We start from the raw sequence: 26960 nt of genomic DNA on the forward strand, positions 1-26960 counted from the left end.
GTGGTGAGGTAGAGCTGGGTGTCATCAATGTACATGTGGAATCTGATGTTTTGTTTTCGGATGATGTCGCCGAGGGGCAGCATGTAGGTGAGAAATAGGGAGGAGGCCAAGGATAGATCCTTGGGGGACTCCAGAGGTAACGGTGCAGGTGCGGGAAAAGAAGCCATTGCAGGTGATTCTCTGGCTATGATTGGATAGATAAGAATGGAACAAGGAGAGGTGTTGGGGGAGGATGGTGGAGTAAACAGTGTCAAAGGCTGCAGACAGGTCGAGAGGGATGAGGAGGAATAGTTTATCATCGTCACAGTCACATAGGATGTCATTTGTGACTTTGGTAAGGGCTGTTTCAGTACTGTGGTGGGGGGGGGGGATTCCTGATTGGTGGGGATTCAAACATGTGCGAAAGATGAGTACTGATTTGGGAGGCAACAACACATTCAAGGACTTGAGAGGAAAGGGAGGTTGGAGATGGGGTGGTAGTTTACAAGGACAGAGGGGTCAAGTGTGGGTTTTTTGGGGACAGGGTGATGACAGCAGATTTAAAGGGGAGGGGGATAGTACCTGAGGAGAGCGAACCGTTAACAGTATCAGTTAACTATGAGGGCCAGGAAGGGAAGTTATGTGATCAGCAGTTTGGTAAGAATAAGATCGAGGGAGCAGGAGGTGGGTCTCGGCCATGATGAGCTTGGTGAGGGAATGAGGGGAGATAGGAGAGAAACTAGAGAAAGATGCAAGTTCAGGGCTAGGGCAGGGCTGGGGCGTAGCGTTAGGTTGGTGGGCTATGAGAAGTGAGGGAAGCAGCAGAGGCAGCTGAACGAATGGTCTTAGTCTTAGTGATAAAAGTAGTCCATGAGCTCCTCACATTTGTTGTTGGAGGTGATGGTGGAGGAAGCAGAGGAGAGGGGTTTAAGAAGATGGTTTGAGGTGGAGAAGAGAAGCCGGGGGGTTATCTTCACTATTCCACGATCATCCTGGAATGCAAACAGTTTTGGCAGAGAAGAGCAGGACCTAATAATAGTGCTTTATGTGGTCCAGCCAGATCTGGCACTGAATGGCTAAACCAGTTGTCCGCCATAAACGTTCAGGTCTGCATCCCTTGAACTTAAGGGAGCGGAGATGAGGGCCATACCAGGGGGAATGACCACGATATGAGAGAGTGATGGTTTTAATGGGGACATGGGCAATAAAGGTGGAGGTGAGGGTGTGATTTGAGCAGATTGGTAGTTACAGAAATGTCGTGTGAATGGAGGGCTAGACAGTTGGGAACTTGAAAATGCTGTTGTAAGTGACTTAGGGGAGAGTTTTTTTTCAGGGTTGGGCACAGAAGGAAGTGGGGTTGGGAGGGGGAAAGTGGATGTGGTTGGAGAGGGATATAAGGAAGTGATCAGAGATGGCCTTATGCGTGATTGACACAATGGGAGTAGAGAGGCCAGGTGAGTTGGCAAGGTTGAGGGGGTGGTCGTGAAATGGTTAAAGGGGTTTATATGGATGGAGAATAGGAGGGCAGTGAACTCAGGAGAGAAAGCATGATGAGTTGAGATGAAAGTTGGAGTTGCTCGGTGCAAAGGCTGAGGGAGGAAAACAGTGAAGACATCTTGGTGAGAAACTTGACGTGGTACTTGGGTGGGTGGTAGAGAACAAGGATTTTAAAGGGGGGTGAGAGGGGTGGCACAAGGTGAGAGGGGTGGAACAAGGTGAGATGCTCAAGAGGAGAAGGTGCCAGAGGAGTAGGGGGACAGAACAAGGTGTGATTTGGTGGTAAGGGCCACACCGCCACTGCAGCAGTCTGGGTGGGGCAAGTGGTGGAAGATATAGCCAGGCAGGGAGGCTTCATTAAGGGGGAAGGTATCATCACCCGTCAGTCAGGTTTCTGTCAAGAGTGACAAATCCCCAGGACCAGATGGTTTCCATCCCAGGGTTTTAAAGGAAGTTGGTGAGCACATTGCGGATGCCCTAAATATAATCTTTCAAAGTTCTCTAGATTCTGGAACTGTCCCTCTAGATTGGAAAATTGCACATGTCACTCCGCTTTTTAAGAAAGGAGAGAGAGGGAAACCGGGGAATTATAGACCAGTTAGCCTAACACCTGTTGTGGGGAAAATGCTGGAGTCTATAGTTAAGGATAGAGTGACTGAACACCTCGAATTTTCAGTTAATCAGAGAGAGCCAGCATGGATTTGTGAAAGGTAGGTCGTGCCTGACAAACCTGATTGAATTTTTTGAAGAGGTGACTTAAGTAGTGCACAGGGGAATGTCAATGGATGTTATTTATATGGACTTCCAGAAGGCATTTGATAAGGTCCCACATAAGAGACTGTTAGCTAAGATAGAAGCCCATGGAATCGAGGGAAAAGCACGGACTTGGTTAGGAAGTTGGCTGAGCGAAAGGCGACAGAGAGTAGGGATAATGGGAAGGTACTCACATTGGCAGGATGTGACTAGTGGAGTCCCGCAGGGATCTGTCTTGGGGCCTCAATTATTCACAATATTTATTAACGACGTAGATGAAGGCATAGAAAGTCTCATATCTAAGTTTGCCGATGACACAAAGATTGGTGTCATTGTAAGCAGTGGAGATGAAAACATAAAATTACAAAGCGATATTGATAGATTAGGTGAATGGGCAAAACTGTGGCAAATGGAATTCAATGTAGATAAATGTGAGGTCATCCACTTTGAATCAAAAAAGGATAGAACAGGGTACTTTCTAAATGGTAAAAAGTTAAAAACAGTGGATGTCCAAAGGGACTTAGGGGTTCAAGTACATAGATCATTGAAGTGTCATGAACAGGTGCAGAAAATAATCAAGAAGGCAAATGGAATGTTGGCCTTTATATCTAGAGGACTAGAGTACAAGGGGGCAGAAGTTATGCTGCAGCTATACAAAACCCTGGTTAGACCGCACCTGGAGTACTGTGAGCAGTTCTGGGCACCGCACCTTCGGAAGGACGTATTGGCCTTGGAGGGAGTGCAGCATAGGTTTACTAGAATGATACCCGGACTTCAAGAGTTAAGTTACGAGGAGAGATTACACAAATTGGGGTTGTATTCTCTCGAGTTTCGAAGGTTCAGGGGTGATCTGATCGAAGTTTATAAGATATTAAGGAGGACAGATAGGGTGGATAGAGAGAAACTATTTCCGCTGGTTGGGGATTTTAGGAGTAGGGGGCACAGTCTAAAAATTAGAGCCAGACCTTTCAGGATTGAGATTAGAAAACATTTCTACACACAAAGGGTGGTAAAAGTTTGGAACTCTCTTCCGCAAACGGCAATTGATACTAGCTCAATTGTTAAATTTAAATCTGAGATAGATAGCTTTTTGGCAACCAAAGGCATTAAGGCATATGGGCCAAAGGCAGGTATATGGAGTTAGATCACAGATCAGCCATGATCTTATCAAATGGCGGAGCAAGCACGAGGGGCTGAATGGCCTACTCCTGTTCCTATTTTCCTATGATGTCGATGCAATCATCCAAAATAAGCTCATGGATGGTAAGGGCCTTGTTCACAAGTGAACGGACATTCTGGAGGGAGTTGCGGAGAGGGGCGGTGATAGCTGATCCACTGGGAGAGGTGAGTGGGACAGGAAGGATATTGACAAGTTTAGCCCCCATTGGACGCGTTGGGCTGGAAAGTCGGTGAGAGAATACGATGGGGCAATTGGGGTTGCTGCTCATAAGGAGGCAGCGACGAGTGTCTCGATGGGCCCTTCGGAGGATGCCAAAAGAGGCACAGAGGGGAGCTGTAAGCTTATTGAAGAGGGAGTCGAGCCTGGGACGGCAGCAGGAGAGTAGGAAGGTGGAGGAGTGCTAAAGGGCTGGGGTAGGAATTTGCGGGGTCAGAGTACTCGAGAGGGGAAAAATGAAAGGAAGCATGACAACAGGAGAGAGGGGCCTCGGAGGAATAAAGAGAAAAGAAGAAAAAAGGGGAAATGGAAGCGATGGGCTCGGGTCTGGAGCGGCAGACAATGGACACAGGGAAACTCAAGTTACATAGGCATGGTTACATAGGAAGATTAGGATAGAGATGTCCTGGTAATAAACAGGGAATAGAGAGGAAACAATAGGAGGGAGTTCAAAGTAAAAAATCACAGGTCCTATGGTGGTATAAGGTTGACGTAGATAGGGTGGAGTCTGCTTGGAGCATCGACGAACTGATGTTCAGGCTCAGATACAGGTGCGGAGGCCAGGCCAGTAGGTTGCCTCCAATTCCACGTGGTCCCATTTTTGTTAGGTCTCTTATGTGGAACCTTGTCGAATGCCATCAGCAGGATCTGATTTTAAAAACTCCCAACAAACTCCCCTGTCCTCTGGGGGAGTGAGGCCTTCATATTGAGCAACCTCCCACCTCGCTTTGACTCTGAAAACACTCCATGCCCGGCCAACCCAACAATTGACTTGTGGCCCCCTTCAAATATGCGACCCCACGAACGGGCACTGCAAGATCATGCGGGGAGCTCTGGCCATTGCTCTGAGGCTGAATTTGACACATCCACAACATTGACTATTTTACATAATTTGAGCTGAAGGTTGTTTTTTTTGAAGCACATTTCATTCAACGAGAACGGGTGAGGGTGACATCATTGGAAGTGTCGTCACTAGCGGAGCAGTAGCTTTTTGGCATGCGCTAAGAGTGATGTCATCGGGTGGCCCAGTGCATGAGGACGTCATGCGTCGATTGAAAACTGGAAGTACCCACACTGTCGCTAACCACTCCCATCAAACGAAACAATCTGGGAGAGAGCTGCGGTGAGTGGTGGGGCATTGTGTGTGGGTCATGGATTGTTTTCAGATTTATTGGGTAGAAAGTTGGGGGAGGGGGCGGTCACCTTTTACGTTACAACGTGAATGGTGACACTGCGTCCGATGACACCACTTGCTGAGCGTGCACTGGGCTTTCCGAGAAATCAACTCGCTGCCGTTCACGCTCGAGCGTGATCCAGGTCTAACGGGGGGAGGAGGAGAACATGATCCATCTCCCTATCTGGACCACGTTCTCCCTCTCTTACCCCCATTTAGATATAGGAACATAGGAACAGGAGTAGGCCATTCAGCCCCTCGTGCCTGCTCCACCATTTGATAAGATCATGGCTGATCTGTGATCTAACTCCATACACCTGCCTTTGGCCCATATCCCTTAATACTTTTGGTTGCCAAAAAGCTATCTATCTCAGATTTAAATTTAGCAATTGAGCTAGTATCAATTGCCGTTTGCGGAAGAGAGTTCCAAACTTCTACCACCCTTTGTGTGTAGAAATGTTTTCTAATCTCACTCCTGAAAGGTCTGGCTCTAATTTTTATATGGATCACATTCTCTCCCCTCTTTCTTCCCCTCCCCCTCGGGGCTCCTCCCCCTTCCACCCAGCTTCTCCCATCCCCCTGCTTCTGCACCCTGCTTCTGTTTTCCCTTCCTCCCCCACCATGGTTCTTCTATGCTCCCCCCTTCTCCTCTACATCTGCTTCCCCCCTGCTGCTGCTCACCCCCTGCATCTCCCCTTCCTCCGGGCTCTGCTCTCCTCTTCTCCCGCCCCCCCCCCCCCCCCCCCCCCCCCCCGCCGCCTTTATGACTACCTGCATCGGCTGCATTTATGTTGCTCGCCCTTCGGTCCGCGCTTTTAGTGAACGGCAGTGAGAGCAGTTGGTGACGGTCCAACACGCTCCGGGCCTGAGTACACGTGCTAGTCCCTGGTGCTAGTCACAGCTTTAAGTCTTTGCATTGTTGGTGTTTCCACAGTGGTGCTAGCTAGGGAAACCGCAGGATTGTGACCCAGTAACAATGAAAGAATAGGGATATGTGTAAACAATTTTACAACACCAAGTTATAGTCCAGCAATTTTATTTTAAATTCACAAGCTTTCGGAGATTTTCTCCTTCCTCAGGCAAATGTGTGGATATGTGTGGAAGTCAAGATGGTGTGCGACCCGGAGGAGGTGATGCTCCCATGACATTATCCGTGCTTCTGGTGTCGAAAGCAAATGCAAATTTTCAGAGTTCTTTGGCTGTTGGTGGGAAGTGTCGAGCTGAGGAAGGGAGGGGAATCACCCAGCTCTCAACCAGGGAATTGTGCAGAGTTAGGTCAGAGAAAAAAAGAGTAAGAGTAAAAACTGGTGTTGGCATGACGTTGAATTGAAGGACAACTCTTACCATAATCCCTTTAAGGTTTTACTGGAACTACATCTCTGTCCTTGACAGGATTTAAGGCTGGTTCTGCCCAGGTCAAACTGGAAGGGTCAGAGATCTGCCAAGTAAAACAGCGTTAATCGTGTCACTCAAACCAAATGCACAATATTCCATAGACACAGATTCAGGCAATTTTCTGACTTTGAACATTCACTTCTGAAGGGAAAACCTGCTGCTTCGTTTGTAATTACAAAAACAGATAAACGCTGCAATAATGCAGTTCCCATTTATTACAATCAACAGCCTTGTTACAATTGTCCATTCCCGGATTGCTTGCGGGTCCACAAACCAGAGGGAGGGAGGGAAGGAGCGAGGGAGGGTGCTCCGACTTGGGAAGATTCAAAGGGATAGGGATGTGAATCCTGACCACTGCAAATGGTAAGTGGGCTCCACTGTCCAAATCTTGGCATTGCAGTTGTTTCTCAGTTGCCACTGGTGCTCTGAAATCTGCCCCGCACTTGAGAACTGGGCAGATCCACAACATCCTTGAGCAAAACTACACCAATTAGAAGCACACACATGGTTCGATCCTCATATGGGAGGCGCAGAGAGAACAACACACACACCAAAAATAAAACAAGATTACAGGATTGTAATTAAATGTCAGGTTTCCCCCTCTGCGGGAGCGTGTAATGATGGGGTTACTGCAGCATTCGTTGGTTTGGTGCCTGGCTGGGTCTTTGATACGCATTGTGTTTGGCTGTAATTCACACCTGTGGAATTTAATTTACCCTGCGGCTCTGGGCTGTGAACAATTCATTTGGTGTCGGATGTGCTTTTGCCAGATTAGATCAAGAAATAATCAACCACCAAAGTCTGGTGAAGTGAGTTTAACACTATCTGTCCTGCTTATATAAATTGCACAGACACATATGGGGAAAAAAACAGCTCAGATGAGGCTCCTTTTTTTTTGATAGTGTTATTGTCAGGTGCTGACTTTGTACTAGAAAGGGGGAGGGAGTGAAGTGGGGTGAGGTGTATGTGGGGATTACACTTGAGAGCTTTTATACAGATATTGCTGATAATTGGTGGGTTTGATGCCGTCAGTCCCTGTTTGTTGAATAACCTGTTTAACACAACACAGTAGTTATTCCCCAGTAATTTGCAGTCAGATAGTGCGAAGAATTTTCTGCCCCACAATTTTTTATGCATATGTTTAAAACATTATTTTTGAGATGAGTTTTTATGTTGATTAATGAGTTATGTCAGCATCAGGATATGGGATGTTTTGCCTCCAGTGTTTCAGCAATATCCCCCAGTACAGTATAGCAGGTGCAGAGTAAAGTCTTACTGTTGTGCTCCAAAAATGTGCCTCATTACCAATCACTGCCCTGCTGTACCATCATAGTTTTCCAAGCCAGTCATCCTGCGGCCGCTCTGATTTAACTCGGCACAGATTGGAAAACGGTAATGGCACTACTGGTGAGTGAGATTGTCAGTTCATTGCCAAATGAGGAGAAGTTTTGCGCTGTGTACCTGTGCCCACTTGGAACTGGACTGCCCAGGCTCATTTCACATTGTACCCTTCCAGGCCCTGGAGAGAGGAGTTTTTTGTCCCATCAGTCTGTGCTGGATCTGGACCCACATTCCAAAGAAGGAAGCATCTCAAAGGCTTTCACATGCTATGGATTAATTTGAAGTGGAATGACCCTTATGTGATAGACATTTGTATTTAAGAAGATCCCACGAACAGCAATGAGATGAATAACCATTAATTGTTTTTTTTAGTGTGGTGTTGATTGAAGGGAGGGACATTGGGAGAACTGCCTCCCCTTCCTCAAATAGTATCATGGGATCTTTAACATCCATCTAAACTCCTGGTGCAGACAGAAAAGTGTCTTAGTTTAACATCTCATCCAAAGGACAGCACCCCCAGCAATGCAGCACTCCACCAGTACTGCAGTTGAGTGTCGGTCTAGATTATGTGCTAAAATCCTGGAGTGGGACTTCTGAGATGAAAGTGCTACCAACTGCTTCAAGCTGATAAAGATGATGGGACACTATGCTACCCCACTGGACCACTCAGACCCTATTGTTTTTTTTCTCTTCTCCCAACTGAGGGGCTGAGCTGGAGACCTGCCAACCCACCCACCCCCCAGACTCTACCAGTGTTGTTCTTCAACTGGCCACTAGGGAGTGCATCTGAGTGGTTCAAGGGAGTATGGCTGATTTTTTTTCCCCCCCCTCTTCTGGGGAGGCACCAGCACCATCACAGTTAAAATGATAAAATGGCAATGAGGGGAGCAGAATCACAGGTACAAACCTGCATCCTCATAATATGTGGAGCATCAGGTTGGACTCTTAATCTGTGCTGTTCTGCTGCCCCGTGAATAATTAAATCTTTTTATGTCCAATTTTCTTTCCCTGGGTCTCCCTCAACCAAAGGTACTGAGTTATGCTGGAGCATTTCCACAAGCTTCAGCCACCCTCTGGTGCCTCACCCATTCTGCATGTGTGAGTTGAGATAGTGAGCACTGCTAATCTATTCAAATATAGGGAGCAACAAAGCCAAGCCTGATACTGTCCTCACCTGATATCCATCCACTTACCAGAGGAAGGGAAAGTAAGTAGTGAGGAGGACACAGAGTCTGCAAAGGGATATAGACAAGTTAAGTGAGTGGGCAAGAAGGTGGCAGATGGAGTATAATGTGGGGAAATGTGAGGTTATTCACTTTGGTGGGAAGAATAGAAAAACAGAATATTTTTTAAATGATGAGAAACCATTAAATGTTGGTGTCCTGGTACGAGAAACACAAAAAGTTAGCATGCAGGTACAGCAGGAAATTAGGAAAGCAAATGGCATGTTGGCCTTTATTGCATGGGGGTTGGAGTACAAGAGTAAGGAAGTCTTTCTACAATTGTACAGGGCTTTGGTGAGACCTCACCTGGAGTACTGCGTACAGTTTTGGTCTCTTTATCTAAAGAAGGATATACTTGCCTCAGAGGCGGTGCAATGAAGGTTCACTAGATTAATTCCTGGGATGAGAGGATTGTCCAATGAAGAGAGGTTGAGTAGAATGGGTCTATACTCTCTGGAGTTTAGAAGAATGAGAGGCGATCTCATTGAAACATATAAGATCCTGAGGGGACTTGACAAGGTAGATGCTGAGAGATTGTTTCCCCTGGCTGGAGAGTCTAGAACTAGGGGACATAGTTGCAGGATAAGGGGTCTGCCAATCAAGACTGAGATGAGGAGGCATTCCTTCACTCAGAGGATTGTGAATCTTTGGAATTCTCTATCCCGGAGGGCTGTGGCTGCTGTCAGTGAGTATATTCAAGGCAGAGATAGATAGATTTCTGGAGTCTAGGGGAATCAAGGGATATGGGGATCGGGCAGGAAAGTGGAGTTGAGGTTGAGGTCTATGATCCCTCTGCTAAGGGTAATAGGTCCTCCCTATCTGCTCTATCGAGTCCAGTCATCATTTTATATACCTCAATTAAATCTCTCTTCAGCCTCCTTTGTTCCAAAGAAAACAACCCCAGCCTATCCAATCTTTTCTCATAGCTAAAATTCTCCAGCCCTGGCAACATCCTCGTAAATCTCCTCTGAACCTTTTCTAGTGCAATCACATCTTTCCTGTAATGTGATGACCGTAACTGTACGCAGTACTCAAGCTGTGGCCTAACCAATGTTTTATATAGTTCGAGCATAACCTCCCTGCTCTTATATTCTATGCCTCGGCTAATAAAGGAAAGTATCCCATTTAACCACCTTATCTACCTGTCCTGCTACCTTCAGGAATTTGTGGACATGCACTACGAGGTCCCTTTGTTCCTCTACACTTCTGAGTATCCTCCCATTTATTGTGTACTCCCTTGCCTTGTTTGCCGTCCTCATAACCACTAGGCTATCGTACGCTATAATTAAATTTTTTTTAATTTTAATGCGTTCATGGGATGCGGGCATCACTGGCAAGGCCAGCATTTATTGCCGATCCCTAGTTGCCCTTGAGAAGGTTAGTTACTGTACAGACCAGGAAGGTGCCAAATTTGCTTCACCATCTGTGCTGAGTTAACTGGTCTCAGTTAATCGAGATCTAATTGAATGGTGGAGCAGGCTCGAGGGGCAGGATGGCCTCCTCCTGCTCCTATTTCTTACGTTCTTATGTTCTTAAGAGATCACTGGACAGCATTCAGAAAAGAGGAACCCTCAGTACTTTTTCCCGAGCCAAGAGCGCACTGAGTCCAATTGCAGTGCAGCCCTGACTGAGACCAGTTAACTCAGCACAGATGGTGAAGCAAATTTGGCACCTTCCTGGTCTGTACAGTAACTAACCTTCTCAAGGGCAACTAGGGATCGGCAATAAATGCTGGCCTTGCCAGTGATGCCCGCATCCCATGAACGCATTAAAATAAAAAAAAAATTAATTATAGCGTACGATAGCCTAGTGGTTATGAGGACGGCAAACAAGGCAAGGGAGTACACAATAAATGGGAGGATACTCAGAAGTGTAGAGGAACAAAGGGACCTCGGAGTGCATGTCCACAAATTCCTGAAGGTAGCAGGACAGGTAGATAAGGTGGTTAAATGGGATACTTTCCTTTATTAGCCGAGGCATAGAATATAAGAGCAGGGAGGTTATGCTCGAACTATATAAAACATTGGTTAGGCCACAGCTTGAGTACTGCGTACAGTTACGGTCATCACATTACAGGAAAGATGTGATTGCACTAGAAAAGGTTCAGAGGAGATTTACGAGGATGTTGCCAGGGCTGGAGAATTTTAGCTATGAGAAAAGATTGGATAGGCTGGGGTTGTTTTCTTTGGAACAAAGGAGGCTGAAGAGAGATTTAATTGAGGTATATAAAATGATGACTGGACTCGATAGAGCAGATAGGGAGGACCTATTACCCTTAGCAGAGGGATCATAGACCAGGGGGAATAGATTTAAAGTAATTGGTAGAATGATTAGAGGGGAGCTGAGGAGAATTTTTTCACCCAGAGGGTGGTGGGAGTCTGGAACTCACTGCCTAAAAGGGTGGTAGAGGCAGAAACCCTCAACTCATGTAAAAAGTACTTGGATGTGCACTTGAAGTGCTGTAATCTACAGGGCTATGGACCAAGTGCTGGAAAGTGGGATTAAGCTTGATAGCTCTTTTTCAGCTGGCACGGACGCGATGGGCCGAATGGCCTCCTGTGCCATAATTTTCTATGATTCTATGGTACTGGACTAACAATCCAGATGTGGAGATGCCGGTGATGGACTGGGGTTGACAATTGTAAACAATTTTACAACACCAAGTTATAGTCCAGCAATTTTATTTTAAATTCACAAGCTTTCAGAGATTTCCTCCTTCCTCAGGCAATTTGCCTGAGGAAGGAGGAAATCTCCGAAAGCTTGTGAATTTAAAATAAAATTGCTGGACTATAACTTGGTGTTGTAAAATTGTTTACAATTAACAATCCAGAGGTTGTGAGGTCAAATCCCATCATGGCAAGTTGGGAAATTGCAATCATTAAATCTGGTGGTTTGTGGGCTGGCACAAGATTAAACAACCATGAAAGTTGCCAGGTTGTCATAAAAACCCAACTGGTTCACTAATATCTTTTAGGCAGGGGAACCTGCCACCCCTGCCTGGTCTGGCCTACATGTGACTCCAGTCCCACACTTAAATGTCATCAGGGCACCTAGGAATGGGCAATAAATGTATCCTTGCCAGTGTCGCCCACACCCCGAGAACAAACATTAAAATAAAATCTTGACAAAGGCTTGATTTTTGAAAAGCTGGGAATCTGACGGAGATCCAAAAAGCTCAAGGGCTGACTTACAACTAGAATAAGAAATGAAACCAAAAACCCAGAGACTGTCATGGTGCAGGACAAACTGAACTGGGAAGCACAGCAAATGAGACGTACAATTACAAAAGGTGTTAAGAAACCAAGAGGATGGTCCTGAAGATTAAATTTTATCTGTTGATGGGGCTACCAGGCTAATGCCAGATTAGTGGATTTAGCAGTGGTTGTTTACAGGGGGTAATCGAAGCTCAGTTCAATACGATATTAGACCCTAGGACTGGGTGAACATACTGAGCGACTGTAGATTGAGCTCAGCACTGTGTTTGGGTTTAGTGAGGAATTTTAACTGCTAAGAGTTATCAAAAAAAAGTACTTTATCTTGTTTATTTAAATAAAAATTGGTTTGACATACAGAACAGAATTCTAGGTTTGATCCTGGTCTGTTCTAAGTTAGGTAATTTCAGTCGGAGTATCGTCTGGAGCACTAATTGACTTCAGTATCCCCAGATTAGAGAGGGAAAACTCATCCAGGGTTTTCCTCCTGCCTCTTACTCTGCACCCCCCACCCCCCAAAAGAGATTGTCTGATGTACTGTGGAAGCAGATCAGCCAGTCGCTCTCCTCACTGCTGGTCTGATCTACAGTCAGCCTCTCATAAGAAATAGGAGCAGGTGTAGGCCATTTAGGCCCTTTGAGCCTGCTCCGCCATTCAGTAAGATCATGGCTGATCTTCTACCTCAACTCCACTTTCTTGCCTAATCCCCATGTCCCTTGATTCCCTTAGTGTCCAAAAATCTATTGATCTCAGTCTTGAATATTCTCAATGACTGAGCATCCACAGCCCTCTGGAGTAGAGAATTCCAAAGATTCACAACTCTGAGTGAAGAAATGTTTCCTCATCTCAGTCCCAAATAGCCGACCCCTTATCTTGAGACTATGCCCCCTAGTTCTAGGCTCTCCAGCCAGTGGAAACAGCCTCTAAGCATCTACCCTGACAAGCTCTCTAGGAATTTTATACCTTTCAATGAGATCACCCCTCATTCTTCTAAACTCCAGATAATATAGGCCAATTCTACTCTATCTCTCCTCTTAGGACAACTTCTCATCCCAGGAATAAATCTAGTGAACCTTCATTGCACCTCCTCTAAGTCAAGTGTATCCTTCCTTCGGTAAGGAGACTCAAACTGTGCATAGTACTCCAGGTGTGATCTCACCAGAGCCGATCTGATGTACAGCCAGAAAATCTCCCTGGGGTACATGGTGTGTTCCAGAACCCCAACAGCCTATAACTCTACCTCACTGCCATTTGTTCTATTGTAAAACTCCGCCAGCAACTGACCACGGTGGTGGCCTGGTGTTCTATGGATCGCTAATTTCTTCTTTTAATTCCTTAATATGTAATCATCTGGCCTAAGAGTTTTGAGGTATTTAATCCTTCCAGTTTCTATATAATGTATTCTCTATTAACTTTTATACGTTGTACACAGCAACTCCCCCAGGTGGTGAGTTTAATACACTGCATGATCCTGTCAGCATGTCTGTCTAGAGCTCCGGAGTTTCCCCAGCAATGAACTGTCAACAGCTGCTTGCCTGAAGCTGAAGGTAATTCTTGAATGGGGAGAGGAAAGAAGTCAGTATACTGTGACTAGTGCTACTCAATCTTTTGCAGGTCGGCCATGCAGTATGCGTTAAAAATATATATCACGTGGGTTTTGCAATGGACAGAACCAAAATTCATTATGAAGTTAAATAAAGTTTCTGTGTATTTTTGCTGAACTCGTTATCATTGAATGCATAAAGAATGAAAGAGAGCTTGTGCTAACCACCATTTCTGGTAAATTGAGCTGCTGGCAGATGACGTGAATTTTCATTTGTAGTCTGAGGGCAGGAGATAGAAAATGAGAAGTAGCATTTATTGGAAAGTATCAATGCATCATAGAAACATCATCACATTACTTGTTTGTGCAGTAAAATGACATAGTTCTTGTGAGCTTTCTCTCTGCCCCAAAATCCCAAATACCCCAAAATCCTAACATTGTGTCATCTTTAAACCGTAATAAAGAAAGACTTGCATTTATATAGCGCCTTTCATGACCTTAGGATGTCCCAAAGCACTTTACAGCCAATTAAACACTTCTGAGGTGTAGTCACTGTTGTAATCTAGGAAACAGAGCAGCCAATTTGTGCACAGCAAGGTCCCACAAACAGCAATGTGATGGCCAGATAATGTATTTTAATAATGTTAGTTGAGGGATAAATATTGGCCAGGACACTGGGGAGTACTCCCCTGCTCTTCGAAGAGTGCGATTGTAATAGTGTAATGGTAAGAAAGACTGTTTGGGATGAGAAATTCACCATGTATGGTATGTATGTCTGTCTGTGTATATATACACTTTGTAACAGAAATATCTGTCATTCTCAGAACATGTTCCAAACTAGGGGTTCAGACAGTGAAGTTAACGCTCTTCAATCCTCTTCTTCTCTTCCGCCCCCCCACCAAGATTAGATCACAATCCTGTAATACACTGATCTACTGTTTATCTTTGGGTTTTAAGAATCTCTGATTTGAGTTGAACAGTGGCTCAATGACCATCTACGTGCTGGGCCACAGGTACCTGTAAATGAAGCCGCTCGCCCTGACTTTTCCGTCGACACGGTCACTTGTGCAAGTCGGAAAACTTGTTAATGAAATGGTTCTTGGCTGGGAAAGGACTATTCTCTTGCCAAGCAACAATATAAAGGGTCAGCACGTCGCAGCTCCCCGCCCACACCCTCTTCCTTCCATTGTGAAAGGGATGTGTGGCTGAGGTGCGTCACGGCTCCAGGCTCCACTCAGCATTTCTAGTGAAGTCCGCAGGGGTCACCAGTCAGAGACTGCATTAGGCTTTGTTTCAGAGAAAGCCATTCCCTTGATAATTACTCCAGCCACTGATCTCTACAACTTTGAGAGTTGAATTTATATTTTTATGCTTAAAATATAGATTGATTTATTTATTGAAAATGCATTACACATGGAGTTTCAGAAGTGCTTTATGTATCCTGTCAGTCATGTGTTTTTTTTTAAAATGCAGAGTGGTGATTATCCTGAGGTGGATATTTCAGGTAATACTACTTGCGAGACTCCATACCCTCCTGTTTAATTCCTTTCAGAGTAAGTGACTCAAACCTTGTCCCTGAAGCCTTTCACTTTTGAAGAGTCCATTTGGCGGCACTTATCCAGCAGCTTGCAACTCCCGAGTGCCATCTTGTTGGAACTGGTATAATGATCACCCATGTAAAACCTTCCCACTTGTGTTTTACTTCAGTAATTTTATTTTGAGTATATCTCACTGAAGCTCCAGATTGCATGAGAATATAACTACACAGAGCCAGATGTTTAAGGACGTGGGCTGAATGGTTGGAGTTGTGGAGGAGCACCGTACCAGCATAGGCCGGAGGTTCCCCACCGTCAAATTTTCTTTGTGTGAGCCTACACAGTGAGTTGTAGCAGACCATTTAACTTTTGGAGGGTTGGGGGAACTGGGGGAGTGGGGAGGAGGATGTTGGTATCATAGCTGAGTCTGGTTTTGTCCTCCTCTACATATACACAGTCCTCAGCAGGGTCTCTGGAAAATGACCTAGAATCATAGAAAACTTACAGCACAGAAAAAGGCCATTCAGCCCATCGTGTCCACGCCGGCTGAGAAACGAGCCACCCAGCCTAATCCCGCTTTCCCGCATTTGGTCCGTAGCCCTGCAGGTCACGGTTCTTCAGGTGCACATCCAGGTATTTTTTTAAATGAGTTGAGGGTTTCTGCCTCTACCAACCTCTCAGGCAGTGAGTTCCAGACCCCCACCACACTCTGGGTGAAAAAGTTTTTCCTCATTTCCGCTCTAATTCTTCTACCTACCACTTTAAATCTATGCCCCCTGGTTATTGACCCCTCCGCTAAGGGAAATAGGTCCTTCCCATCCACTCCATCTAGGCCCCTCATAATTTTGTACACCTTCACCTCTCAGCCTCCTCTGTTCCAAGGAAAACAACCCCAGCCTATCCAATCTGTCATCATAGCTAAAATTCTCCAGTCCAGGAAACATCCTTGTAAATCTCCTCTGCACCCTCTCTAGTGCAATTACATCTTTTCTGTAATGTGGTGACCAGAACTGTGTGCAGTACTCAAGCTGTGGCCTAACTAGTATTTTATACAGTTTCAGCATAACCTCCCTGCTTTATGGCAGATAAATTTTAACGTTAGTTAAGTATGAAGTGATGCATTTTGGTTAAAAAAAAACAGCGGTAATTATGTTCAGATTGGAAGTAGGCTTGGTACTGTAGAAGAGCAGAGGGATTTGGGGGTAGAGATTCATAGGATAGGCAAGGCAGCACCACATGTTGATAAGTCTGGGGAAAAAAAAGCTAATGGAATTTTAGATTTTATCACAAAAAGTAAAGAATATTAAAGCAAGAGGCAATGATAAACCTATATAAAACTTTAATAAGACCTCAGAGTACTGCGTGCAGTATTGGGCTCCATACTATAGGAAGGATATCGTGGCTTTAGACAGGGTACAATGTTGATTCACTAGGATGCTGCCTAGCATGAGGAAATACAAAGGAAGGCTTGAAAAATCGGGTCTTTTTCACTTAGAGCAACACAATGCCTCTATATCCTTTCTATAATATGGAGATCGGAACTGTGCACCATACTCCAAGTGTGGACTATCCAAGGTTCTAGACAAATTGAACATAACTTCTCTGCTTTTCAATTCTATCCCTCCTGAAGTGAGAATTATACCTCTACCTCTAGATGTTGGGAGATTGTATTTGTTTTCATTCTATCTAGTATTACCTAATAGTACATAGAATTTACAACACAGAAACTAGCCATTCTCCCCAACAGGTCTCTGCCAGTGATTATGCTCCATACAAGCCTCCTATCACCTTACTTCATCTCACCTTATCAACATATCTTTCTATTCCTTTCTCCCTCATGTACTTATCTAGCTTCCCCTTAAAGGCATTTAGCCTCAGATACTCCATGTGGAAGCAAGTCCCACATTCTGACCACTCTCTGGGTAAAGAAGTTTCTCCTGAATTCTTTATTTGGATTTATTAGTGACTATCTTGTATTTATGACCCCTACTTTTGGCCTCCCCACCAGTAGAACCATCTTCTCTGCATCTACCCGAGCAAACCCCTTCATAATTTTAAAGATCTCTATTAGGTCACCTCTTGGCCTTCTGTTTTCAAGAGAAAAGAACCCAACCTGTTCAATCTTTCCTGATAGTTATAAAACTCAGTTCTAATATCATCCTTGTAAATCTTTTTTGCACCTTCTCCAGTGCCTCTATCGTTTTTGTAGTATGGAGACCAGAACTGAACACAGCTTAGCGTGGTCTAACCAAAGTACTGTAGTGGTGATTTTCGATCATCAACGACTCAGACACATCGGGACAAGACTTGATCGATCATTTATTCGAGCATAAGCAAGGAGAGACCCCTCTTAGTTTCCCAAGGGGAGAACTCTACTCATTCTGAACAAGTTACAACATTTATGCATCCCGGTTTCCTGTCTCCACGTTCCAAGTGGCGGTCCCTTGTTACGTGAGCTCACAATCTAATCCAATCATGCATTGCATGGTACTACTCCCCCACGAATAAACATCAGACATATCCTGTTATCTCAAACGCCTTGCGGTTGCGCAGCCTGTTCCAGCTGTCGCGCTCAGTATCTTCACATTGTGATCTTTATTAAGATTATACATCCCCCTTTCGGGAATTGCCTACCAACCATACTCCGCCCATTGTGTTCCTATCAAACAAGCTTGTTATGTGGTAGTGTAATTGCTTGAAGGCCAGACACGACTTCACCGCAGGGTTTGTAAACAATGTCTAATAGCTTCTGCAAGCAAACATTAACGTCTGCAAATAGACTCTAACTTCTTCATTCTTAATTTAATCAAATTCTACCTTCTGCAAATTAGGCAAAACTCCCTAACCTTGGAACTGTAAATCTGCTGCAACAGTACTGTATAAGCTTAACATAACTTCTCTGTTTTTGAATTCTATTCCTCTAGAAATGAACCCCGGTGCTTTGTTTACATTTTTTTTTATGGCTTTGTAAACCTGCTTTTAATGATTTGTGAATCTGTATCCCTAGATCCCTTTGCTCCTCTACCCCATTTTCCAAGGAGTAGGTGGCCTCTGCAAGTTTGTTAATGTCGTCTTGTATTTTCTCGCAGTCTTTGTCATTATTAACTATACCTTCCAAATTGGTGTCGTCCATAAATTTTGATATTGTACTTCTGATTCCTGAGTCCAAATCATTTATGTAAATAGTGAACAACAGTGGTCCCAGCACCGATCCCTGTGAAATTCCACTTCCCACCTACCTTTAACTCCTGCTCTCTGTTTTCGGTCTTCTAGCCAGTTTGCAATCCATTATACCAATGTCCCCTGACTCCACATGCTCTGACCTTAGTCATGAGTCTACTATGCGGTCCCTTATTGAAGGCCTTTTGAAAATCCAAGTATATCACATCCACTGCATTATCCTTGTCTAGTCTTTGTTTCTTCTTCAAAGAATTCAATAAGGTTGGTCAAGCATGACCGCTCCTTTTGAAATCCGTGGTGACTATTCTTTATTATATTTTCGGTTTCGAGATGTTTTTCTATTATATCTTTGAGTAAAGATTCCATTAGCTTTCCTGCCACCAGCATTAAGCTAACTGGTCTATAATTGGATTTGTTCTATCCCCTTTTTAAATATCTTTTTTTTTCTCTCTCCTCCCCCTCTTTCTCTGTCCTCACCCCTCTCTCACTGACATGATTCCACTCTCACCTGCCCTTCCATTCCATGGAGCCCGGAGACAAACCCCTACACTTAATACCAGCACGGTATCAGCAGCCCTAAAGTGAAAGTCTGTCCCTGGAATCAGCACCTAAAATTCAGCCAGGACGCGGAGACTGGGGCTCCCGCCCGGGACAGAGTCCTACTAACTTCTGCCGCTGGGACTATACCTGTGATTCTCTTTCCTTTACCAGAGACAAATAGGTTTTTTCAACAATTTAAAGGCAGGCTGCCTATTTAATGAATCAGCAGAAGAATGAACTGACCCTCCTAATTGTGCTCGGTGCTATATTGCAGGTCAGCCTGTCCCATGGAGCAGAGGTGTCCTTTCACTGGATCCGCCTTGGGACCCCTGACTAGCTCGGGCCCCGTGCAATTTCCCGGGTTGCACGGCCCCAGTGCCTCCCCTACCTGTTCCGACTAGTGATTTTATTTTTCCAGTTGTACAGCGGCCTAGCCTTAAAGAGACTGCTGGAGGCCGCAGAAAAAAGGTCTGTAATTTGTTTTACATGAAGCTGGGGTAAGCAGGAGTGGCCCTCCTGGCACTACATCGGGGTTGCTGCCTGCCTGCAGTCGACCGCCCCGTAGGCCTCCCTAAGTTGATCACGCGGGGTGCGGAGAGCTGCCTCTGGTGGCACCTCACTGCTATTATTACGATGAAGCCCGAGGACCAATTTTGGATGATCCTTCGGGCCAACCTCTTTGGGCATACCCTGCATTTGCGTTGGTGCTGCCCCCGTTTACCACCTGTAGTCGGGCACTAACCAATTTCTTCCCCATGGTCTCTTCTCAGCAGTGCTGTAGCTGGTTTCAGGGAGTCAGATCTGCATCCTTCAGTTCCTTGGCGCTCCAATATCCGGCATCACTGTGTAGCCTGGTCTTAATAATCATTGCATCATGCCACCATCTTGTTCAGCATCTCCATATATGAATCTGCTAAGTTGGCTTCCAGGACTCTCTGTAGTGTAGTGTATAAAATAATAGGAAAAATAGCTTAACGATACAGAAATCAACATGAATATCTTTGTGTTATGAAAATGTATTCTATGTGATAAAGGTTAACACATAGTTTAGACTAGGCCATTAGGATTCCGCAGGAGAATGCAAAGTAAGCAGGAGGTGTCAGGTTAACGCAACTTAACAAGCGTCAAAGAGTTTGTGTACGAATTATAGCTAGTTTGGAGCCAACGTGTCTAGGTTTTAGCTGTTAAGGTTTGATGTTTATAACCATACAAAATTGTGTTACCTTCTACATAAACAAAACACACATTTAAGTGAGAAATGGAGAGATTGGGTAGAATGGATCTATATTCTCTGGGATTTAGAAGAATGAGAGGTGATCTCATTGAAACGTATTACATTCTTCGAGGGCTTGATAAGGTAGATGCTGAGAGGCTGTTTCCCCTGGCTGGAGAGTCTAGAACTAGGGGTCATATTCTCAGGATAAGGGGTTGGCCATTTAGGACTGAGATGAGGAGGAATTTCTTCACTCAGAGGGTTGTGAATCTTTGGAATTCTCTACTGCAGAAGCCTGTGGATGCTCAGTCATTAAATATATTCAAAACTGAGATGGAAAGACTTTTGGACTCGAGGGGAATCAAGGGATATGGGGATCGGGCGAGAAAGTGGAGTTGAGGTAGAAGATCAGCCATGATCTTATTGAATGGTGAAGCAGGCTCAAGGGGCCATATGGCCTACCCCTGCTCCTGTTTCTTATGTCTGTGGTGTGACATTGTCATCTACTGGTGTAAAAGCATATGACACAAAGATCATGGAATCATACAGCACAGAAGGATGCCATTTTACCCAACTTGCCTGTGCTAGTTCTTTGAAAGAGCATTCCAGTTAGTCCTGTTCCCCTGTTCTTTCCCCTTGCCCTAAAAAAAATTCCTTTTTAAGTATAGATCCACTTCCCTTTTGAAAGTTACTATTGAATCCTCATCCACCACCCTTTCAGGCAGTGCATTCCAACTCACCATAACGTGCTGAGTAAAAAAAATTCTCCTCATCTCCTGCCTGGCATTTTTGCAAATATCTTAATTCTGTGTCCTCTGATTACTGTCCCTCCTGCCAATGGAAACAGTTTCTCAGTAGATAGGGAGAAACTATCAAACACATTCCCCTCCAAGTCACACACCATCCTGACTTGGAAATATATCACCGTTTCTTCGTCGTCGCTGGGTCAAAATCCTGGAACTAACTCCCTACCTAACAGTACTGTGGGAGAACCTTCACCACACAGACTGCAGCGGTTCAAGAAGGTGGCACACCACCACCTTCTCAAGGGCAATCCGGGATGGGCAATAAATGTTGGCCTTGCCAGCGACGCCACATCATATGAATGAATAAAAAAAATTCCCTAATAATTTTGAACACCTATTAAATCTCCCCTTAACCTCCTTTGCTCTAAGGAGAACAGCCCCAGCTTCTCTAGTCTCTTCACATAACCAAATTCCCTTATCCCTGGTACGTTCTGGTAAATCTCCTGACAATCTTAGAATTGATGGGTTTGGAGCAAGTCATCTGACATGGTCCATCTAGATTCACTTTCAATAATTCTTTGGTATTCTGTGCTGAGATCTCACCTGGATTGGTTCGTAGTTCGCAGGTGCCAATTCAGATCCTACTATAGTAAGTGTATAGATGTATAACATGCTTGTGCTTTCTGTCAATATTAATAAAACCAACAAGTTGATTTTCTCTGGCATCCAAACCTATATAATTTGGATTAATCTACTCCGTTCATCTAACACACTCTACCAGGATGGTGCCCTTCACCAAAACAAGTTCAGAACTGTTCTTTACTAAACTGGTCATTAGCTGAGTAACTTCAGCTGTTAACATCTGTTAAAATGGGCACATACCTGGCTAGGTTTACCTGAACACAACTATTTAGCCTGTTATTTTTCATTCCAGTGGTCATTATACTCAGTAAAATGGCAACCACATAAAGCATATTATATCCAACAATACTCCATCCCAATTATGAGTTTAGGTACCATCTCCACATTCTAACTAAAGTTTCACTGGAAATTCCTGATAAGTGCAGTGCAGTGTTGTGGACATTAGTTCTGGTACGTTTCAAAGAAAAAGGGCAAGAGAATGAGCTTGTTTGTGTTTGTTTTTGGGACTCAATACAACTTGTTGGCAGTCACCCTCACCTTCCACAAGGGTTAAAGGAAGGCTGTTTGCTGAAGCAGTTCCTTCACAGTGACAATAGTGTTTCCTTAATAATGCATGTGCGTTACTGCAGTATCCTCTGTGTAGGAAATGGAGCTAATTATAGAGCCTTAGTCTAAAGACTAAGAGTCCGGAATCTCTGGAATTGAAATTAACTTTTTCTTTCCTGGTTGTTCATGGTCGATTCTGTTTTGTTTTTGTTTTGCAGTCGTGCTCTCGTCGTCTCACTCGCTCTCTAGCCCTTATGCTTAGTCTCTCATTTTCCTTCTTATTGCGCCCCTCTCTCTCATTTTTCTCTGTCTCTCTCTGTCTCTTGCTCTCTCTGTCTCTGTCTCTTGCTCTCTCTCCCCCTTTGACTGTGTGTCTGTCTCTCTCTCTCTCTCTCTTGTGTCTTCTTTCTTTCTTTCTTTCTTTCTTTCTTTCTTTCTTTCTTTCTTTCTTTCTCTCTCTCTCCCTTTGCTCGATCTCTCCCGTTTCTTCCCTGCTCTTTCCCTCCCCCCACAGAGGGGGTGGGGGGAGGAGAAGGGAAGAAACGTTGAATACCTTCTGGAAGTCCATATAAATTACATCTATGGATATAATTTATATGGACTTCCAGAAGGTATTCAACAAGGTTCCACATAAGAGACTATTAACAAAAATGAGAGCGCATGGAATTGGAGGCAACCTATTGTTTCAGATAGGAATTTGGTTAGGAGGTAGGCGAGAAGTTAAGTGTGCAAAATTAAAGCACATGGGATCGGGGGGAATATACTGGCATGGATTGAGAATTGATTGGCAGACAGGAAACAGAGAGTAGGAATAAACGGGTCTTTTTCCGGGTGGCAGGCAATGACTAGTGGGGTACCATAGGGATCAGTGCTTGGGCCCCAGCTATTCACAATATATATCAATGATTTGGATGAGGGAACTAGATGTCACATTTCTAAGTTTGCAGACGACACAAAGCTGGGGTGGAATGTGAGCTGTGAGGAGGATGCAAAAAGGCTCCAATGTGATTTAGACAAGTTGGGTGAGTGGGCAAGAACATGGCAGATGCAGTATAATGTGGATAAATGTGAGGTTATCCACTTTGGTTATAAAAACAGAAAGGCAGATTATTATCTGAATGGTGATTGATTGGGAACAGGGGAGGTGCAATGAGACCTGGGTGCCCTTGTACACCAGTCGCTGAAAGCGAACATTCAGGTGCAGCAAGCAGTTGGGAAGGCGAAATGGTATGTTGGCCTTCATTGCAAGAGGATTTGAGTACAGGAGCAGGGATGTCTTATTGCAGTTATACAGGGCCTTGGTGAGACCACATGTGGAGTATTGTATGCAGTTTTGGTCTCCTTACCTGAGGAAGGATGTCCTTGCCATGGAGGGAGTGCAACGAAGGTTGACCAGACCGATTCCTGGGATGGCAGGACTGAGGTATGAGGAGAGATTGGGTCGATTAGGCCTATATTCACTAGAGTTTAGAAGAATGAGAGGTGATCTCATCAAAACATAAAATTCTAACAGGACTAGACAGACTAGATGCAGGGAGGATGTTCCCGATGGCTGGGGAGTCCAGAACCAGGGGTCACAGTCTCAGGATACGGAGTATGCCATTTAGAACCGAGATGAGGAGAAATTTCTTCACTCAGAGGGTGGTGAACCTGTGGAATTCTCTACCACAGAAGGCAGTGGAGGCCATGTCATTAAATGTATTCAAGAAGGGGATAGATATATTTCTTAATGCTAAAGGTATCAAGGGATATGAGGAAAAAGCGGGAACAGGGTACTGAGTTAGACGATCAGCCATGATCATTTTGAATGGTGGAGCAGGCCCGAAGGGCTGAATGGCCTACTCTTGCTCCTATTTTCTATGTTTCTATACTCAAATTGGCAGGATGTGACTAGTGGTGTCCCCCAGGGATTTGTACTGGGGCCTCAGCTTTTCACTACGTTCATAAATGCCTTGGATGAAGGAATAGAGAGCCGTATATCTAAGTTTGCTGATGACACTAAATTAGGTGGTACAGTAAATAATTTAAATGGGAGCAGAAAGTTGCAAAGGGACAGTGATAGATTAGGTGATTGGGCAAAACTGTGGCAGATGGAGTTTAATGTGTGAAAGTGTGAGGGTATCCCCTTTGGATCTAAGAAAGATAGATCAGAGTATATTCTAAATGGCGAGAAGCTAGGAACTGGATGAGCAGAGAGATTTAGGGGTCCAAGTACAGAAATCATTGAAAGCTAGTGAACAGGTACAAAAAATAATTAAAAAGGCTAATGGAATGTTGGCTTTTTATCTAAAGAGGGCTGGAATACAAAAGGGTGGAAGTTATATAACCTTCTGGAGTACTCAGTCAATGTTGTGCACCGTACTTCAGGAAGTATATAATTGGCCTTGGAGGGGGTGTAGCGCAGGTTCACCAGAATGATGCCAGGGCTAAAAGGGTTAAATTATGAGGCTAGATTGCAGACTAGGCTTGTGTTCCCTTGAGTATAGAAGATTAAGTGGTGATCTAATTGAGGTGTTTAAGATGATTATAGGATTTGATAGGGTCGATAGAGAGAAACTATTTCCTCTGGTGGAGGAGCCCAGAACAAGGGGGCATAACCTTAAAATTAGAGCTAGGTTGTTCAGGGGTGATGTCAGGAAGCACTTCTTCACACAAAGGGTAGTGGAAATCTGGAACACTCTCCTCCAAAAAGCTGTTGAGGCTGGAGGTCAATTGAAAATTTCAAAACTGAGATGGATAGATTTTTGTTGGGTAAGGATATTAATGGATATGGAACCAAGGCGGGTAAATAGTGTTAAGATACAGATCAGCCATGATCTAATTGAATGGCGGAACAGGCTCGAGGGGCTGACTGGCCTCCTCCTGTTCCCGTGTAGCAAATCAGATTTAAAAACTACTTAAAAATTCAGATTAAAAAGAAGGGAAGGTAGGAGTTAAGGGTAGTTTCTCAGAGTGGTTGGATGTGGGTAGCAGTGTCCCACAGGTTCTGTTCTGGGACTGCTTCTGTTCACTGTGTACATCAGTGTAAGATTTACACTTTAGAATATTTACACTTAAGATCGGTGCCCAAGTTTACAGACTGTAGTAAAATAGGAGGCATAGTAAAAAATATTCTGAGGACCAAAGGAAGTTGCAAGAGGATATTAATAAGGTGGTGGAATGGGCAAAAAAAGTGGCACACAGAATTCAATGTCAGTGAATGTAAGGTTGTACACTTTAGTTAAAATAAAGTAATTATACTTTGCGGATAGGTTGGGTGATGTGGAAAAGCAGAGGGATTTGAGGGTTCAGGTTCACAAAATTATAAGGAGAACTTAAAGGGGATAACGTCATAAAAAGCTATTGGAATATTGGGTTTTATGGCAAGAAGTATAGAAAATAAAAGGCAAGATGTAACGGTAAATCTATACAAAACCTTAAAAGTAGTACAGTTGGGGTACTGTATGTGGTTTTGGGCTCCACACTATAGGAAGAATGTTGAATCAATAGAGAGGGTGAAACACAGATTCACTAGGATGCTGCCTGGTATGAGGAAATACAAATACAAAAAGACTTGAAAAATTGAGGCTGTTTTTGTTAGAACAGAGGAGATTATGGGGTGATTTGATCGAGGTGCTTAAAATTATATAAGGCTGGGATAAAGTGGATAGAAATAGACTGTTTCCAGTGGTTGAGGGACCTTGAATGAGAGAACTTAGATACAATATTAAATGTAAGAGATTTAGGACAGAGATCTAGAAATTTTTTTTTATATCTTTGGATGGTTGGATGGTTGTGTGGTTGTGGTATGTGGAGTTCATGATTGAAACCGAGAGCATGTCAACATTTAGGAATAGGTTAGAGAGGCGGTTGAAGAAAAGGGGAACAAAGGGATATGGGAATCGAGTGGGCATATGGGACTAGTAATGACTACTCGTGTGGAGGATAATTATCAAAATTGACTGTTTGGGCCGAATGGCCTGTGTCCCTGTTATAATTTTCATATATTTCTTTCCTTGGGATCCTTGGATATAAACAATCAGGCCCCAGTGATCTGTCTATCTTAAGCTTGGCTAAATTATTTAGTCCATTTCTCTTTTGAATAGTAAATCCACTAACTTTTCTAAACCCACCTCTGGCAATTCTACTATCCTAATATCCACCTGCTCCGTGAAAACTAAGGCAACGTATTAGTACCTCGGCCATTACTGCAAACTCACCTCCTTCATTGGGTTGGATGAATCAGGAAGTAATAAATAGGTGACTGTAAGTTTTTGTTTTAAAAGATGGAAGATTGTCACAGGAAGGGAAGACTTGAGGGAGGTGAGCAGTTCCACAGTTTTGAGATTCTGGAAAAAGACAGATTAAAAGTGCTGTGATCTTCAACACAGTGAGGATGCAGGCAGGAAGAAGAACATGTAGGACGATGTATGTGGAAAAATGATCTCAAAAAGCTGCTGCTGTGGAGGTTGATGAATTGAGCTGAGATGAGCATTAAATCCCGGATAGTCAGGCAACACTGTATGCTGATATCTAGATTACGTGTCCAAGTGTGTAGCTTGGATTAGCAATGTCTGTTTATCTAGATGCAAACACTATATAAACAGGAATAGATGGTAGGAAGTTGCTTGGCAGCGAAATTCACTGGGCTCCAATGTTATAGCAAAGCAAGAGCCAGAAGCTGCTGAGCTCGGATTATGCTGCTGGCTCTGTCCCACCGCCCCCCCGCCCCCCCCCCACTCCCCCCACTCCCCCCACACCTCCTCCAAACCACTGACTTGTCCAATTTCTCGCTCAAGTGACTACTCTTGTTCTGTGAGCCCAGACAGTGAGTGTTGCCAAGATATTCGACTGTGGAGGAGCAAGCATCACTGCTGAGCTTGATCCTGTGTTCAACTGATGTCCACATACATGCCGCTTCCAGCAGGAACCACTGGATTACTGTAATGAGGAAAGGTAGCTGGTTTCCCTTTCCTAGCCCTGGCTACCAGCCTGCTTCAGATCAGATAATTCGGCACAAATTAGCGATTGAAACTGGACCTACACAGCCTGTATAGCACTGTGCC

General features: G+C 44.3%; 1 protein-coding gene across 3 annotated transcripts in view; it reads left to right on the forward strand.

Moving 5' to 3' along the window:
- The window catches only part of ctif (CBP80/20-dependent translation initiation factor), a 208317-nt gene that overhangs the window by 114285 nt on the left and 67072 nt on the right, over positions 1-26960 (forward strand). The gene's annotated exons all lie outside the window — the stretch shown is intronic.

Source organism: Heptranchias perlo, chromosome 1, assembly GCF_035084215.1.
Source record: "Heptranchias perlo isolate sHepPer1 chromosome 1, sHepPer1.hap1, whole genome shotgun sequence".
In the NCBI taxonomy this organism is placed as follows: domain Eukaryota; kingdom Metazoa; phylum Chordata; class Chondrichthyes; order Hexanchiformes; family Hexanchidae; genus Heptranchias; species Heptranchias perlo.